Genomic DNA, 18,228 nt, shown 5'->3' on the forward strand with positions numbered 1-18,228 from the left:
ATTTCCAAGATTTCTGTCAATATCTCTTTCTCTTTGATGAATTCCTCATTCATACCCTGCCTTATCATCCTTACTTCATTAATCTACATATACATACTTTCTTGGATTTCAATTAGTTTTAAAATAATCATTCTTTTGAAAATTGTATCAGGTACTTCAACTGCTTCAACATCTTTCAAGTCATTTACTAGAGAAGAGTAAACATTAGGAATTTCCACATTGCTTTCTTCTTATTATTTCTGGTGCTTACATGTTGAACTCTGTGCACCAGCTGAGCTCCCATTTCCGATCTTATGTGGCCGACTTCCGAGTAAGTGTTTTTCTCCTAGACAATGTATCTGGGATATTGGTTTGTTGTATAATGCTGAAATGATTCCTATCTGGGTATTCTAGTATAATTCCTCATGGCATCTTTGATTGTGATTAGAAATTTGAAAATAATATGCACCATTCTGAAGTCTACAAGACCACTTTCTATGTAGGTCTTGCAAGAATGGATATACTCTCATTACTCAAGCAAGTACAACAGTGCTTGTGGGGTGTACCCTCTATGAGTTCTTTAATTAGAGAAGTGGCAGCCTCTAATAGGTAATAGGAGTTTCCAAAGACTATTGATATTGGCATTGATAATTGAGTTTCTGATATAAAATGTACCAGTTATAGTGAAGGATTTAAGCACTTGTCCTCTGATGATACACACACACACACACACACATACACACACACACACACACACACACACACAAATATTCCTATGCAAAGTTGGAAGTCTGGAGTCTGAATCCCAGACACCATCCTGGCACATACATTACTCTTGTCAACAATACAATGTTATGGGATGTAGATTTAGCCAATGGAAATGCCCACACAAATATAGTGCAATCAGAAGGTATGTAATCTGAGCCAAGCTCAGTAGTGCACATTTTTAATGCCAGCAGTGGAGAAGCAGCAGCCGGCAGATCGCCGCAAGTTCAAGCCCAACCAGAATGTATTTCAAACAAGCAAAGAAACAAAAATGTACAATTTGAGCCTGCTTTGGCGGCACATATGCTAAAACTGGAATAACACAGAGAAGAATGGCATGATCCTTATGTGAGGATGACACACACACTTGTGAAGTGGGCTTCTGGAATGGCCATGGTGGCTAACTCAACCACTAACTTACGGCTGTTCTTGCCACTAGAGCTTGTGGGTACGTGTACAGGATCAAGAACTCACTCTGTGATGAAGCGTGAGAAAGACATTAATGGTACACTTCTAGGATCTGATGACCTTGTCAAAATGGTGCTAAAAGATGTCAGAGTTTGAAATTACACTAGATCAAATGTTACCAAACAGGAGTAATGCAGAGGAGAAGAGCATGCATTAGGAATAAATTTCCTTGACTTACCCTAGATTCTGACTTTTAAAAAAATCTTTAGTGTTTAGATACTATGAGGGTAAATTTCTGTTAAAAGAAAATACTTTGTTGATAGGTACCCACTTTTCTAAGCTAATCATGGTGTATTTTTGGAAAATACATGTTTGGATTTTTTTTAAAGAATAAAAACTTAAAATATTTTTGTTTTAAAAAAATGTAAAGGGCTGGTGAGATGGCTCAGTGGGTAAGAGCACCCGACTGCTCTCCCGAAGGTCAGGAGTTCAAATCCCAGCAACCACATGGTGGCTCACAACCATCTGTAACAAGATCTGATGCCCTCTTCTGGAGTGTCTGAAGACAGCTACAGTGTACTTACATATAATAAATAAATAAATCTTTAAAAAAAAATGTAAAGTGTAATGTAAACTGGTAAGGAGGACACATGCTCCACTATGTTCATAGCAGCCTTATTTATAATAGCCAGAAGCTGGAAAGAACCCAGATGCCCCTCAACAGAGGAATGGATACAGAAAATGTGGTACATTTACACAATGGAGTACTACTCAGCTATTAAAAGGAATGAATTTATGAAATTCCTAGCCAAATGGATGGACCTGGAGGGCATCATCCAGAGTGAGGTAACCCAATCACAAAAGAACTCAAATGATATGTACTCACTGATAAGTGGATATTAGCCCAGAAACTTAGAATACCCAAGATATAAGATACAATTTGCAAAACACATGAAACTCAAGAAGAACGAAGACCAAAGTGTGGACACTTTGCCCCTTCTTAGAATTGGGAACAAAACAACCATGGAAGGAGTTACAGAGACAAAGTTTGGAGCTGAGATGAAAGGATGGACCATCTAGAGACTGCTGCACCCGGGGACCCATCCCATAATCAGCCTCCAAACGCAGACACCATTGCATACACCAGCAAGATTTTGCTGAAAGGACCCTAATATAGCTGTCTCTGGTGAGGCTATGCCGGTGCCTGGCAAACACAGAAGTCGATGCTCACAGTCAGCTATTGGATGGAACACAGGGCCCCCAATGGAGGAGCTAGAGAAAGTACCCAAGGAGCTAAAGGGGTCTGCAACCCTATAGGTGGAACAACAATATTAACTAACCAGTACCCCCGGAGCTCGTGTCTCTAGCTGCATATGTAGCAGAAGATGGCTTAGTCGGCCATCAGTGGAAAGAGAGACCCCTTGGTCTTGCAAACTTTATATGCCTCAGTACAGGGGAACTCCAGGGCCAAGAAGTGGGTAGGGGAGTGGAGGGGGGTATGGGGGACTTTTGGGATAGCATTGGAAATGTAAATGAAGAAAATACCTTAAAATTAGGTAATAAAAATAATTTAAAAATTAAAAAAATAAAAAGTCAATATATTATACTGCTAAATTTTTATGTAATAAAAATTGACAAAACATAAAAAAATGTAAAGTGAGGATGGCCTTTCAGGTACTTGCTTTGAATCTCAGCACTCAGGAGGTGGAAGCAGGTAGATCTCTGAGTTCAAGGCCAGCCTGGTCTACAGAGCAAGCTCCAGGACAGCCAGGGATACACAGAGAAGCTCAAACAAACAAACAAACAAGAAAAGAAATAACAACTGTCCCATAGTTCAATGCTGTTATATATAATTAACATATGCTAATTTAAAATCTTTGGAAAAGGAATTTAAGGTATCACTGAAAAAAAAAGTGTGCAATTTCTCTCTGCTGCTTTACATTGATTTCTGCTTTACAGTTATACCCAATTTCCTCATAGTTGACCTTACCTGTAAAAGAATCCATGAGTGAGGGAGTTTGCCTTCCTATTATTTAAGCTGAAGTATCTACCAGTGTTTGAGCAGAAATGGGTTGAGTATAGAGTTTGCTATAATTCCTCTCTAATGAGCTAGTAGTATATACCTCGTTAGAAAAAAAGCCTGTTCAGTGCACAGAAGGTCCTAGGCTTGGTCTGTAACACCGCAGAAAAGATTTAAATACAAAGGCAGGAGAATGGCAGAAAGGGATAAAAGTAAAATAAAATACACAAAAAATGGGGGAATGATATTTTAAAAAACAAAACAAAACAAAAACAAAAACAAAAACATCTTCGGGCTTGGAGAGATGGCTCAGCGGTTAAGAGCAATGTCTGCTCTTCCAGAGGTTCTGAGTTCAATTCCCAGCAACCACATGGTGGCTCACAACCATCTGTGATGGAATTTGATGCCTTCTTCTGGTGTGTCTGAAGACAGTGACAGTGTATTCACATATAGAAAATAAATAAAAATCTTTTAAAAAGAAAAAGGAAGGAAGAAAGGACGGAAGGAAGGAAGGAAGGAGGGAGGGAGGGAGGGAGGGAGGGAGGGAGGGAAGGAAGGAAGGAAGGAAGGAAGGAAGGAAGAAAGAAAGAAAGAAAGAAAGAAAGAAAGAAAGAAAGAAAGAAAGAAAGAAAGAAAGAAAGATCTTCTTCCCAGCCAAGGTGGGTAAATCAGCAAGGGAAGGAAGGCAAGCATGGTACATGCCAGGCACTGCTTCACCATAGGTCACTTGAAAGTTGACTGTGGCAATTCCTATTCTATTTCAAAACTGCCTAGTATCCGGCAGAAAGGAATGTGGCTAAATCTAGTTAAAATTCTATTTATCTGGCTTGCAGCAGACAGAGATTCTCTCTGGAGCTTATTAAGCTGTTCAAACCAAAGACAGGGAAAACAAAAAAGAGTTGCAAAGTGCTCCCAAAGTACTGTTGAGGCTTTCCGTGTTGGGGGTGGGACAATCTGAATACTGATCCTATTTCCTCCAGGCTGGCACACCCAGGAAACCAGTGGTTCTACATCCCTCTCTATCACCAGTCACATCCCTTACAGCACAGAATTTCCAGCCAGTTTATACTCGTGTCACTACCTGAAGACAAGACTGTTTCAAGAGGAAGTCAACCAACCACTGATGTCACTGGGTTATCCTGGAGATGAGACGATGCAGAGATTTCTGACCCTCAAAGCAGTACAGATAATAGTAGCCTTTTCAACATGGGAATTGTACCATATCCTGCCCTAAAGATATCCAGCTGAGTGAGCCCAAATTCCCTAGCTGGGATGCCAGCTACTGCACTAGCAGAGCTTTCTGGAACCCTGTTTCCTCTGACTTTCCCTTCTGCCAATGGAAGATATTTCCCCTTCTTAACCAGGGTGCCAGATGACAAGTCCTATCACATTACACTCTCTCTTGCTGTGTTGTGTCCCAGAGCTCTGGAATTCACTGGGTCTCCATGTCTCTGTTGCTGAATTCAACGACCACTAACTACTGCATGCAGCTGTTCCACTATTTCAGTTTTGTGGAAGAGGTGATTCCTTGTTGCCTGTATTCTAATATTGTGCTGGAGAGTTTTCTGTCGATTTGACACAAACTCGAGTCATTTGGGGAGAGGAGCTCTCAAGTGAGAAAATGCCTCCATAAGATTGGTCTTCAGGCAACTCTGTGGCTCATTTTCTTTCCTTCTTTCTTTCTTCCTCCTCCTCCTCCTCCTCCTCCTCCTCCTCCTTGTTCTTCTTTTTAAAATGTTCAAATACTCCCACGTGTCTTTTATTTCACAAAATTGTTTCCACTTAAATTTTCTTTTATATGCTAGGTACACGACCGTGCTAATTCTGTGAAAAGTAACTGGCCATGAACAGACTGTGCTTTGGAAGTCATCGTCCGGCCTTGACCTTGCCCAACTTGGCAGCAGCTTCCACTCTCGGCCCTGAAAACTCCTAGTGCTCCTATGTTAAGCTCAGCTTAGCCTCACACTCAGCATTCACACCATACATAGGACATCTTAACCATGGAGCCAACCGGGGAAGAAGCTTGGCCTAGAACACTTTCCCTTGCCCGTTACTGACAGGTTGCTTTCTGGAACCCAGTCTCCACAGAATAGCATGTTCTTGCACTAGGAAGGACATATGGTGAAGACAAAGAGTTTTAGGAAACGAGAGATGGGGGAAGCTTCCATGTCCCCACTCTCTGGTTCTGCTTCTACCTTGTGGTTTCATATGGTTTTCCTGTCTGACAGTTGCGGGTCTTAACTTGCACTAGAGCCTCTGGGCTAGGCCAAGGGGTCCTCAAGACTAAGCTCCGTTGGGAATGGTCTGGCAGAAGAAGTATTGTGCAGCTTCTGGAAGCTTCCTGTGCTCCTTAGGCTCGGCTTGTGAACTTTTCTTTGCCAGGTGGCTCTTAGATGTTTTTTAAGTCTCTTTCCCACCAACTTTTCTGCTGCCTTCTTGAGGTTAAGGAATTTTTTTTAAAATAAAGCCCTCTTAGGTAATCCAGAGTCTGGTCTCCATTTCATCTGATAAACAATCACACTTCCCTTCTCCGAAGGGTATCCTGGGAAGCAGGCGTTCTGCTGGTGACAGTCTGGGCAGGACTAATGGCTTGCAGAGCTGAAGAGATACAGGAAACTATGTCTTTTGGGGAGACTTTGGACAGGTTAGTCAGGTTGTGCAAAGCTGGCCTCGGAACAATGGCATCAGAGGCTCAAGTGGAGACAGTACAGAAATCCAGTCAACAACAAAATGATAAGCTCCATGAAAGTGGGATGACTTCTAGAGACTGCCATATCCGGGGATCCATCCCATAATCAGCTTCCAAACGCTGACACCATTGCACACACTAGCAAGATTTTGCTGAAAGGACCCTGATATAGCTGTCTCTTGTGAGACTATGCCGGGGCCTTGCAAATACAGAAGTGGATGCTCACAATCAGCTATTGGATGGATCACAGGGCCCCCAATGGAGGAGCTAGAGAAAGTACCCAAGGAGCTAAAGGGAACTGCAACCCTATAGGTGGAACAACAATATGAACTAACCAGTACCCGGGAGCTCTTGTCTTTAGTTGCATATGTATCAAAAGATGGCCTAGTTGGCCATCACTGGAAAGAGAGGCCCATTGGATTTGCAAACTTTATATGCCCCAGTACAGGGGAATGCCAGGGCCAAAAAGTGGGAGTGGGTGGGTAGGGGAGTGGGGGAGAGGGTATGGGGGACTTTTGGGATAGCATTGGAAATGTAAATGAGGAAAATACCTAATTTTATATATATATATATATAAAAGAAACAAACAAACAAAAAAGAAAGTGGGATGACTGTGGGAGCGTGATTATGACAGAGGATCATTCTAGAGTGCACCACCAGGCTGGTGAAAAATGCCCAAGAGAGAAATGGCAAAGTTCAGTGACAGTGTTAAGTCACTGATCTCCCAGGCCCCATCTTCAAGGCCTTGGAGACAGACTGTGTTTTATGTGGGAGCATCATGTAAAAAGATGGCAGATCTGTGGGCTGGGTAGAAGACATGGAGACAAAGAAAAGGGTGGATCAAGCCAACACTGCAAGAGCCTAGTAAACAGAAGTGTAGTGTGTTGATTAATGATGGATGGGAGAGGGTCCAGCTACCTGGGGGCCATGCCACCCCTGGGCAGGAGGTACTGGGTTGTATATGAAAACAGGCTGAAAAAAACTTTGAAGTACAAGTACTCCTTCTTGGCCTCTGCATCAGTTCCTGCCTCCAGGTTCCTACCTTGATCTCCTGCCCTGAAATAAACCCCATCTTCCACAAGTTGATTTTGGTCATGGGGTTTTATTACATGAATGGAAACCTGTACTAAAGACAACTATCTTCCTCCATGAGAGAAACTTTGTGGATACATGCAGGTGCCCAATAACCGCATGTGTCTAATATCTACTATGTGAGACAGCAAAGCTATAGAATATTCCATTAGAACAGAAAATTCTGTAGGGCAATGCTTTTTTCAAGAAAGTGGATAATAAGATATGCATAATAGGAAATCAGAGGTAATAATCTATTACTTTTCTTTCATGTCATTTTTTTTCTTCTCAACACACATTTCTTTTTTTATTTTTATTTTTTATTTTTTTATTAGGTATTTATTTCAGTTACATTTCCAATGCTATCCCAAAAGTCCCCCACACGCTCTCCCACCCACTCCCCCACCCTCCCATTCCCACTTCTTGGCCCTAACGTTCCCCTGTACTGAGGCATATAAATTTTGCACGACCAATGGGCCTCTCTTTCCACTGATGGCCGACTAGGCCATCTTTTGATACATATGCAGCTAGAGTCAAGAGCTCCGGGGTACTGGTTAGTTCATATTGTTGTTCCACCTATAGGGTTGCAGTTCCCTTTAGCTCCTTGGGTACTTTCTCTAGCTCCTCCATTGGGGGCCGTGTGACCCATCCAATAGCTGACTGTGAGCATCCACTTCTGTGTTTGCTAGGCCCGGGCATAGTCTCAGAAGAGACAGCCATATCTGGGTCCTTTCAGCAAAATCTTGCTAGTGTATGCAATGGTGTCAGCGTTTGGAAGCTGATTATGGGATGGATCCCTGGATATGGCAGTCTCTAGATGGTCCATCCTTTCGTCTCAGCTCCAAACTTTCTGTTCTTTTAAATGATGTGGCTTTAGGAAATCCTGAATGGCTTCAGTGAACCCTGGATGTGTAAGTGCTTCAGAAATGCTATCTGTATATTCCAAGGTAGAAAAGGATTTTAGAAAACTCCTAAGTCTTGGACTAGAAATCTGTTCTCAGTTTTACGGAATGTCAACACTCAGAGCCTGTAGCATGGGCTGACACTATGAAAGAGAAAAGTGCAATCAAATCCTACTAAAAACCAAAACACTGGATAGAAGAGCAAGGTCAGAGCCTCCTCGTGGCTTGTGTCCCTGGAACTCTCCACTGTTTGGGCTGTAGATGAAGAGCTCTGCTCTGCCAGGTTCTGCTGGCAGGATTTCTCAGTCTTCACCATAATGGGCACATGGACAGCGAGGTAATAGAGGCCATGGTGCTGTGGGTATCGAGGAACTCCGTGGCACTTCCTAGCAGAGGACCACAAGGATGGGGCACCCCCTCACTACCACACAGGTTCAGGTGACTAGGCCATTGTCAGGGAGCACAGAAGCCTGTCATCTCCCCCTGCTAAAGTGCTCGCCCCCTGCGAATGTTAATTTTTTTTATTTTTATTTTTGTCCAAATAGCTGACAATTTTCTGTTCAGAATTTTGATTTGTTGTTATACTATTCATTTCTCCTTGAAAATCCCACTCAAAAATATCCCAGTCCTTAAGTTAAAGAAATTAAAAGAACAACAACAACAAATACTTTAATAATTTAGAGTTACAACTTTTTGAACCAGTCAATGCCTCTGTAGATTTCTAATTATTACCCAGGAGTAGCCATGGTGGTTTTTCTTGGTAAGAAGAGAACCACAGTTGATACTCGTCCTCAGCATTAGGTATTCCCAGCAATGGTCACAATTTCTTGATGACATCATTCACTGTGTCCAATTGTGTTGCTGCTACACTGAACAACTGCTTTTCCTTTCAGGATTTTATTCCGGTGATACTGCCACTCCAGCTGGGTGTCAGCACCAGGACGAAAAGGTGGCTTTCCTGTGCCACGGTTACTTGTAAGAGCCACTGTTTTTCCTTTGAGGTCTGTTATATTTCTTATAATCCCCGAGGCAAAGAAGCAATCAATATCAGCATGCCTTACAGAGCTCTGATGTCTGGGATCACTCAATATTGACATATTGCCTGGGCCTCGCAGGCGTCGGCGCCACTCTGTGCCCACGCCTCGGCCGGGAGGAACGCCGGAGAAGGTAGCCAGTCAGCAGGCCTCCGAGATGCACCATGTTGCATCCCTTGCTCCCCCAGTCCCAATACCAGCTTCCAAGTTAAAGAACTTTTTATCCTAATTTTTTTCTTATACCTTAATCGTGTTTTATTGATTTAATCAGAGAATTTGGTCATAGTTTTGAACCCTAATGTACAAGATTCCTTTCTGATTTGTTGTTCTTTTTTTTTTCAAAAAGATTTATTTATTATATGTGAGTACACTGTAGCTGTCTTCAGACACACCAGAAGAGGGTGTCAGATCTCAGATAGTTGTGAGCCACCATGTGATTGCTGGAATTTGAACTCAGGACCTTTGAAAGAGCAGTCAATTCTCTTAACTGCTGAGCCATCTCTCCAGCCCCAATTTGTTGTTCTTTACTGGTCCCAAATATTTATTATAATAGCCAGGATTATTCAGACACAATATGCATTTACTTCACACTTATCTTAAGAAGCAGCCTAGAGTTTGTGCTATCCCTGGTACAGATTCTGTTAAAATACTTAAGAATGTATTCAAATCAAGTTCACTTACTAGCCTGAATTAATGTCAGTCTGTCTGAGCAGAAGCCTTGGTGATCAACTAGACAGCAGCCAATCATGCCTTCTGCTCAGCTCAATGATAGTTATACTTCATTTTAACCATTTTATCTTATATCTTTTTAAATTTTTATTTATTTTCATGCCAGCTATTGCCCCCCCCCAGTTCCTTATCCCATTCCTACTCCCCCTTGGCTCCAAGAGGGTGCCCCCTCACCAGGCCTCTCCCTTCCCTGGGGCATCAAGTCTCTCCAGGATTAGGCACATCTTTTCCCACTGAGGCCACACCAGGCAGTCCTCTGCTACCTATATGCCAGGGGCCTTAGACCAGCCTGTATATTGGCACAGGGGGAAGTTCCCTGAATAGAATGCCAACGGTTTAGGCTCTAAGATCAACAATTGATAAACAGAACCTCATGAAACTGAAAAGCTTCTGTATGGCAAAGGACACCGTCAATAGAACAAATCACCAACCTACAGGCTGGGAAAAATATCTTCACTAACCCTACATCGAATAGAGGGTTGATATCCAAAATATATAAAGAACTCAAGAAGTTAACCTCCAAAGAGCCAAATAACCCAATTTAAAAATGGGGTAAAGAGCTAAACAAAGAATTCACAACAGAAGAATCTCAAATGGCTAAGGAAGGAAATATAGGGACAAAGAGCAGAGCAGAGACTGAAGGAAAGGCCATCCAGAGACTGCCCCACCTGGGAACCCATCCCATATGCAACCACCAAACCCAGACACTATTGTGGATGCCAAGAAGTGGTTGCTGACAAGAGCCTGATATAGCTGTCTCCTGAGAGGCTCTGCCAGAGCCTGACAAATACAAAGGTGGATGCTTGCAGCCAACCATTGGACTGAGCACAGGGTCCCCAATGGAGGAGTTAGAGAGAGGACCCAAGGAGCTGAAGGGGTTTGCAACCCCATAGGAAGAACAACAATATGAACCAACCAGACCACCCAGAATTCCCAGGGACTAAGCTGCCAACCAAAGAGTACACGTGGAGGGACCCATGGCTCCAGCTACATATGTAGCAGAGGATGGCCTTATTGACATCAATGGGAGGGGAGCCCCTTGGTCCTGTGAGGGCTTGATGCCCCAGCCTAGAGGAATGCCAGGGTGGGGAGGCAGAAGTGGGTGGGCAGGTGGGGGAGCACCCTCATAGAAGCAGGGGGAGGGGAGATGGGATAAGAGGTTTTCGAAGGGGAAAGCAGGAAGGGGGATAACATTGGAAATGTAAATAAATAAAATAACTAATAAAAAGAAAACAGTTAAAAAGATAATAATAAAATTGAATTTAAAAGTAGAAATGCTCAAAGTCCTTAGCCATCAGAGAAATGGAAATCAAAATGACCCTGAGATTCCACTTCACACCAATAAGAATGACTAAGATCAAAAACTCAGCACATGCTGGCAAGGATGTGGAGAAAGAGGAACACTCCTCCATTGCTGGTGAGATTGCAAACCGGTACAACCACTCTGGAAATCAATGTGGACGTTCCTCAGAAAATTGTAAATACATCTACCTGAAGACCCAGGTATACCACTCCTGGGCATATATCCAAAAGACACCCCACCATACCACAAGGACACACACTACACCATGTTTATAGCAGCCTTATTTGTAATAGCCTGAAGCTGGAAAGAAACCAGATGCCCCTCAACCAAAGAATGGATACAGAAAATGTAGTTCATTTACACAGTGGAATACTATTCAGCCATTAAAAACAATGACTTCACAAATTTTGCAGGCAAATAGATGGAACCAGAAAATACCATCCTGAGTGAGGTAACCCAGACCTCAAAGGACATGCATAGTATGTACTCACTGATAACTGGATATTAGCCAAAAGTAAAGAATACTTAAGATACAACCCACGGTCCGTAAGAAGTGTAACAAGTAGAAAGGTCCAAGTGAGGATGTTTCAATGCCACTTAGAAGGGGGAAGTAAGTATTCATTGGAGGCAGAGGGAGGGAAGGACCTGGATAGGAGAGGGGAAGAGGAGGGAACAGGATCAGGTATTGGGGAGGAACAGAAGAGAAGCCCAGAGGGCCAGGAGAATGAATGGAAATATGCAACCTCAGGGGTGGGAGGGACCCTCTAGAAAGTACCAGAGATTCGGGAAGTGACTCTCAGGACTTAATGGGGGTGACCTTATCCAAAATGCCCAACAATGGGGAGAGAGAACTCAGAGTCCACCTCCAGTAGATAGACAGGGCCTCAAGTGTAGGGACCTGTTACTAACCCACAGCCAAAATTTCTGACGCAGAATTGTTCCTGTCTAAAAGAACCACAGGGACAAGAAAAGGAGAAGATACTGAAGGAAAGGCGGTCTAATGACCAGCCCAACTTGGAATCCATCTCATTGGAGGGGGGAGGTGCACCAAGGCCTGATGCTATTACTGAGGCTATATTGTGCTTATAGATGGGAGCCTTGTATGGCTGTCCTCTGAGAGGCCCAACAAGCAGCTGACTGAGACAGAGACAGATACTTACACCCAACCATTGGACTGAAGTTGGGAACCCCCATGGTTGAATTAGGGGAAGGCTTAAAGAAGCTAAAGGGGAGGGCAACCGCATAGAAAGACCAGCAGTCTCAACTAACCTGGACCCCAGGGAGCTCCCAGATACTGAGCTACCAACCAGGCAAAATCCTGATTAAAAAAAAAAAACTATTAAATTTTCTTTAGCTTGGCAAATAGAAATAATCTGTTCTTGTTATGTTGTGATGAACATAGAAGTAAGCCACTGCTTATTGGCTAGCCACAGGCAAGAATCCCCTTACATAGGCGCTAACTCATCACAGATCATGCCGTAACAGTGCCCCCTTCAGACAGACTCTAAAAAGAACAGCTATCGAGAAATCTTCGGGCAAACCAACCAAGGTTTTGGAATGGCAAAAGCAAAAGAAGTTTAGAAATCAAAGCAGCTCTAGAAGGAATCAGTCTGAGTTCTTCACAGTTGGTGGCCTTCCAGGAGGAATAGGGGGCAGAGGCGGTGCACGATTCAAGTTTCCTCCTTTTTTTTAAGGGGCTGACCTGTGAGAGTTTGGCCATGCTCCAGTGAGTATGTGGGCAATAGAAACAGGACTTCGGGGGATATTGAGGAGTGAGGAAGCACAAGGGTAGGAGAGTGGACCTGGGAGGAATGGAAAGCAAGGGTGGTCTGGATACACTGTATGAAATTCCCAAATAATTAATAAAGATTTATGTTGGGAGGGAAGGCAGCACTCAGTGTAGCTTCACGTCAAACCCCAACTGCCCCTGATTCTTCTGTCTGCATAACTGATGCACAGGCAGCATTGCTGGCCGAGTCAGAGGCCAGCTTCTTATTGCTTAAGTCTGTCCCTTTCCCCCTTTCCCCAATAGCAACGAGACAATGTCTGTCTACTCCTTCCCGGCAGCCCCTTGCAGAGCTGTGCCTCCCGGCTTGTTTTGTTGGTTCAGCCCGACATTTGGCTGAGTAAACAACACTCCCCTCCGTATCTCTGTGACCCCTGTGTCAGGCCCAATACAGGGCAGTGTCTTCAGTGGCTTTGTGGAAACTGTCCACACCCACATGATTGTCAATGGATCCTGCCTACCTTTGCAGGTCTCTCTGCCATCTGGTGTTATTCCTGTCAGAGATGGAGATAGTATCTCTGTCCCTAAATACAAACTCCTACTTCAAAGTACAATTCATTTGGAATTTGGGGTCCAAGAGTATTCAGAACTCTGAAGACTTTAACTTTTGCCCTGGTTTGACTGGTATAGGAGGTGGCTTGGATTTAGCACTGTGTTGAGCAGACACCCTTGTCCTCGGGAACCACACAATCTCTATGGAACTGGGTGCCAAGTCTGCATCTGGCCACAGCTGCTCCAGACCCACACGCAACCAGTGTGGGACACTGGAACTGCTGAGTTGCTACCTATTTCTTTTTAAAATGTGAATTCTGTACCAATTGATCGCTTGCATGTTTGGTGCACATGAAGGCCAAACAGGACTCAAGAGCCTCCGGAACTGGAGGATATACTCCACCTTATGGATACTGGGTCCTCTGCAAGAGCAAGCGTTCATAACTGGTAATCCATCTCTACTCCCTATTTCAATTTTGATTGTGCATAGCTATATACATAGAAAACCAAATACACTTAAAAACCAAATACAGTAGTCTTCTGTATTAGAACTATTCACACCTGCAACCCTCCCCCCAAACTACTACACTATAAAGCAGGAAAAAAAAAAAAAAAAAAAAAAAAAGCTTCGTAGGGGACTGGAGAGAGACCAGAGACTAAAATCGATGCTATTCTTCCAGAGGACCCAAATTCAGTTCCTTGCACCTACCACTAGGTGGCTTACAACCACCTGTAGCTCCAGGCAGCCCAATGCCTCACACACACACACACAAGCATATAATTTTAAATATTTTTGGTTGTGAGCCTAGCCTTTAGTAACTGATCCATCTCTCCAGACCTAAAACTTAAAGTAATAAAATAAATATTCAAAAATAATAAAATAAAGTGCCTTATAGCCTGATATGGTGGAGCCAGGATATTAAAAATTGAATGACATCTTTAGTTCTATAGAAAATTCAAGACAATCCTGGACTATGTGACAATCCATATCAAAAACAACAATAGCAATGCCTTGAAATGAATTGAGCTGAAAAGGGAGAAGCCTGTATATAGAAAACCATAAAAATCTCACTATAAGGGTTTTATAAAAATAAAAATAATTTCTAAACTCATGAAAAGAAATGTTCATTTTTACTTGGGTTTTGACTTTTTTAGAAATAATGTCTCACTGTGTAGTCAAAGCTTTGGGGTGACTTGGAGTTATCTACATAGCCCAAGTTGGCCAGTATCTTGCTATCCTCTGCCTCAGCTCCGGAGTGCTGGAATTGCAGGTATAGCCTATTGCATACCACGACATGTACTGCTCTGAAATAAGAAGACACACCATCTGCAATAGTGTGTGGGTTTGGTGGTTGTTTATGGGACAGATCCCCACCTGGGGCAGTCTCTGGGTGATCATTTCTTCAGTCTATGCTCTGAACTTTGTCTCTGTAACTCCTTCCATGGGTATTTTGTTCCCACTTCTAAGAAGGGTCAAAACCCAGACACTATTGTGGATGCCAACAAGTGCTTGCTGACAGGAGCCTGATAAAGCTGTCTCCTGAGAGGCTCTCTGCCAGTGCCTGACAAATATGGAAGTGGATGCTCACAGCCATCCATTGTACAGAGCACAGGGTCCCAGTGAAGGAGCTAGAGAAAGTACCCAAGGAGCTGAAGGGTTTTGCACTTCCATAGGAGGGACAATATAAACTAACCAGTACCCCCAGAGCTCTCAGGGACTAAAAAGTACACATGGTGAGAATCATGGCTCTAGCTGCATATGTAGCCGAGGATGGCCTAGTCATCATCAATAGTCCTGTGAAGGCTCTATGTCCTAGTACAGGGGAAGGACAGGACAGGGAAGCAGAAGTGGGTGGGTTGGGGGGGAGGGGATTTTTGCAGGGGAAACTAGGAAAGAGGATAACATTTGAAATGTAAAAAAAGAAAATATCTAATAAAAAGGAAGACACACCATGATAATATGCTGATTCTTCCAAGAGTGTTTCTCTTTCTCCACATCCTTGCCAGCATCTGCTGTCACCTGAGTTTTTTATCTTAGCCATTCTGATTGGTGTGAGGTGGAATCTCAGGGTTGTTTTGATTTGCACTTTCCTGATGACTAAGGATACTGAACATTTCTTCAGGTGCTTCTCAGCCATTCAGTATTCCAATCCCAAATGGTCACAGTGAAACCTTTGTAGATCTGTGGTTATTATAGTGCAGAGAACAAGGAAATCCAGTTACATTAAAGAAGAAAGAAATCTAAGCAAGCATAAATTTAGAAAGAGAAAATAAAGGCCACCAAGATGGCACAGCAGGTAAAACAGAGATGGTTTAGGGGGTAAAAGCACTTGCGCAGCAAGCCTAGTGACTTGGGTTTAATTCCCAGAACCCATGTAATCGGGAAAGGAGAGACACAACTCCGGAGAGTTAGCCTTAACCTCTACATGTATTCCATGGTTCATGTGGGCTACCTATCCATCCATCCATCCATCCATCCATCCACCCATCCATCCATCCATCCATCCACCCATCCATCCATCCATCCATCCATCCATCAATCTATTTATCTATTTGTCTATCTATCATCTATCTACTGATGTAGTTGGCCTTAAACTCTACATATATTCCATGGCTCAAGTGGGCTATCTATCTATTATTTATCTATCTATCATCTCTTTCTCAAACACACACATCAGGCATACACACATGTAAGTACACAAAATAGTAAATAAAATTTTAAAAGAAAGAGAAACTAAAGAGGCAAGTATAGTAGTGCACATCTGTAATCCTATCATTCTGCAGGCTGAGGAAGGAGGATTAGATCAAGTTCAAGACCAGACTGGCCTATGTAACAAAGCTGTCTCCAAAACCGAATAGATGCAGAAAGAGAAAATTGAGTAGGGGAGGTATGAGACACTTCATAATGCTACTTCTCATTCAGAGTAAACGTACGGAATTTAATTTTTCCTATGTAGCCCAGACTGGCCTCAAGATCCTCCTGGTCTTCCTCCACAGGTACTCAGATAACAAGCTGTAATTCTTGGCTTTAAAATTATACATTTGGATTCAACTCTTTTTGTGTGCCGGGATTACACTTGTCCAACTTAATATTACATTTGTATCTCTTCTTTATGTTGACAATATTAGTTGCTCATGATATTAACCTATTTATTTCATCGTAAGTGTGCATTTACTTATTTTTAAATAACAATTTCAGTATTACTACTAATACATATTATTAAATGTAACTTCAGATTTATGACTCTTTTTGTCTTTGAAGATGTATCTTACCAAGTTTAGTCAAACTCCTATGCCTTAAAATAACAGGGATGTATTCATTGCGATGGTCTCCCCACAACTGCCAGCACATTCGTTTTGCATGATTTAATTCCAGAGGGCCCAACCATGGCTATCTGTATGTTTGGAAGGGCCAGAAAATCCAGTGAATGTTCAGGCTAAAAAGCTTGAAGTCTCAAGACAAGGAAACCAATCACACAGTCACAATCTGAGGCTGAGGGCTTGAAAACCTCCCTAAGAATTGTCACAGGCCCTCAGATATTAGCACAACTGACTCCATGATGGAAGAACCATTCAGGCTGTAGAACACAGCATGCAGAGAACACCACTTTAGGGAGTGGTTCTGATGCCTTGATCAAGAATATGCATGTCCTGTTCCCCAATTGGTTCTTGATCGAGCAATAAAGATGCTAGCAGCCAATGAGCTGGGCAGAATAAGGAGGGACTTCCAGTTTTCCCTCAGTCAGGCTAGAGATACAAAAAAAAAAAAAGAAGAAGAAGATTTGCCATGCTTTGGAGGAAGAAAAAGCCACCAGCCATATGAGATCAAGGGTGGAGTAGCCATTGGCCACTTCCCCAGCTGGACCTGGGTGAGCAGGCAGGTTAGAAACATAACTAAACTGAGGGCAGATTTAGGGTGCTGAGCTAGGAGCAACTAAAGCTGAGGGCAGATTTAGGGTGCTGAGCTAGGAGCAACTAAAGCTGAGGGCAGATTTAGGGTATTGAGCTGGGAGTGAACAGAAAGGCACAGGAGCCAAGGAAGGCTTAAACGAGCCTGGCCATTGAGCTAATGCATATTAAAAATAAGCGTGTGTGTGTGTGTGTGTGTGTGTGTGTGTCTGTGTGTGTGTGTATGTGTGTGTGTGTGTGTGTGTCTTTCATCTATGGATCCGTGGGTATGCAGATCTGCATACACAGGTCTAGTAATACAGTCCACTCGGAGTTTAAAGCCAGGTAGTAGGAACTACACGCCACACACCGTTAGCCAAAACAAAAACAAAAAACCTAATCTATCAAAGTCCTTAATTCTGGGAAAATATCTGAATGTTCAAACCTTGCTTTTCCCGGCTTCTGTAATTCTGCTTCGGAATACCTGTTCTTATTAACTGAATTATGCCAATTTCCAAAATGCTCACCTTGAGAAAGGTTTGGGGCTCCACTGGGGTCTCAACTAATAAAGACTGTTGGTTTAAACACATGTCCAAGCAGTCTTTTCCGGTGAATACTCCACAGCAGGATTACCACTGCACTGGAAAAGTCTGCAGTGAAAAGCTGAAGAAACTAGCACTGGATGCCGTGGGCAAGGGCAGAAAGCAAGTTGTAGAGCTGAGGACTGCTGGAGCCTGTGTGCCAACTAGCTTCCTCTTGAACCATGTTTGTTCCATCCAAGTCTCCAGCCTGTTGGGCACAGCCATCCACATTTAGGGTGGCTCTTTCCCCCTCTGTTCCCCATCCCTATAATAACCATACATAGATACCCAGATATGTACTTTTCTAACCTTGGAGTTACCCCTCAATCCAATCAACTTGATAGTCAGGATTAGCAATTGTATCACCACAAAGTTCCTTTCTTCTTTAAATCTCAGTGCTGTGAATCTAACATAGGGCCTTGTATATGCTAAGCAAGGATCATACCACTGAGCTACATCTCTGATATCTTCATTTTTTTTCTGCAACTCTCAAGCGGTTTGAAAATAAAATCTTCATCTAAAATGTCTGTGACAAAGTTGCTTAACATCCCCATAAATAAATATAATATTGATGTCTCTAT

The 18,228-nt window shown here is 42.9% G+C and overlaps 1 non-coding gene and 1 pseudogene across 1 annotated transcript; one reads left to right on the plus strand and one right to left on the minus strand.

The window, feature by feature from the left end:
* Window positions 1–1,026: 1,026 nt before the first annotated feature.
* On the plus strand, window positions 1,027–1,133 carry Gm23124. The gene has a single exon (XR_003953155.1). It is a non-coding gene; the product is annotated as a U6 spliceosomal RNA (small nuclear RNA).
* An 11,677-nt stretch (window positions 1,134–12,810) lies between these two features.
* Gm52424 lies at window positions 12,811–14,475 on the minus strand (annotated as a pseudogene).
* Between the last annotated feature and the right edge of the window lie 3,753 nt (window positions 14,476–18,228).

Source organism: Mus musculus, chromosome X (genome assembly GCF_000001635.26).
Source record: "Mus musculus strain C57BL/6J chromosome X, GRCm38.p6 C57BL/6J".
Classification (NCBI taxonomy): domain Eukaryota; kingdom Metazoa; phylum Chordata; class Mammalia; order Rodentia; family Muridae; genus Mus; species Mus musculus.